This window comes from Rhea americana, unplaced genomic scaffold (genome assembly GCF_003343005.1).
Source record: "Rhea americana isolate MKP2758 unplaced genomic scaffold, rheAme1 scaffold_102, whole genome shotgun sequence".
In the NCBI taxonomy this organism is placed as follows: domain Eukaryota; kingdom Metazoa; phylum Chordata; class Aves; order Rheiformes; family Rheidae; genus Rhea; species Rhea americana.
Window position 1 is genome coordinate 3,020,352 of NW_028185062.1, and position 1,323 is coordinate 3,021,674.

The following is a 1,323-nucleotide window of genomic DNA, read 5'->3' on the forward strand; positions in this document are numbered from 1 at the left end:
TCAGTAGTTCCATTCACTACAATTTATCCTAGTCTGGATAAAACTAAGTAGATATGTAAATTTTCATAGAAGAAGGATTTTTTTTTTTTTTTTTTGCAGCTCTGGTTTCAACCTTCTTGAATCTCTCTTCATTCTTTGCAACAGAATGCTGTTATTTAGCTATAAAACAATACACAGACAGTAGGAATGGACAACATTCACATTTCTTTCATGAATYCTTTTTTTTATGTCTCTTTTTGGGTTGCATACCACGTCTAGGTCTGAAAGGAAGAGATCCATGTTCCTACCTCCCACAGACTTCAATTATTTTAAGAAGAATTGCAATATTGCAAACTCTTGCTATTTTACTGTCAACCTCACAGAATTTGGTATATTTCTTAAAGCCTCAGTTCCTGGAAACGTATGACTTTTTGACACATGACAAGAAGTATGGATTTATTTACCTCCCTTGTGTATCAAAACTGAAGTATAACAAAACTTAGAAACATTGACATACTAAAATTATTTCGTGCAGGTTATTATGGCATAACCAGAGCTCATAGAAGTTAAAAGCTGGTAAAGCTATCCTGTGTTATGCCTCTCTTCCTCAGATTTCTGACCAGTCAAGCATTAAGATCCTTATTCTACAAACAGTTGTGCATCCTCAGAATTTCCTTTCGAATCCAAWCCACCTTTGCCTGGACTACAGGCAGTGCGGTGTCCTGCGGTCACAAGCGGCGACGGCGGCAGCGTGCTGGCCGCACCGGGGAGGCCATTGCTCCTGTGGATTGACCTTCACGGTGAGTCTATGCCTCATCTTTAGCAAATTTTTCACAGCTTGTGGTTTTGGAACGATCAGCTGTGTCGCTCTGGGTTTGAACTGGTCACTAAAGATGGGATATCACCAGAGAGGGGGGAGAGAGCGGAGGGCACCATCGCAGGCAGTGGGGAGCCAGAAAGATGCTCCAAGGACAGAGGACAGACTGCAGTGAAGGGGAAGAGTTTTACGGAAGGGGGTGCTAGCAGGACTTTTCCACTCCTAAGAAATGTTGATCTCCTTTTTGTCTTTTAAGCCTTTGGTGCAGAGATGTGTGTTAGGCCAGTACGGAGATGTACAGTCCCTGTGCACTCCGTCAGGTACACGCCTGCACGGGCATTCAGCCCGGTGGTGAAACCTGCCTCCCCGCCTGCGCGAGGGTCGCCCGTGACATGGGGGCAACCGTCTTTCCCCCGTCTGGGGCGCGTTAGCACGCTGCCCTGCTGGACTAACCCCCYGTGCTAGGGCCGCACACGAGGGCTGACTAAACCTCTGTGCGAGGGGCGGCCGAGGGCCCTGGGGGCGGC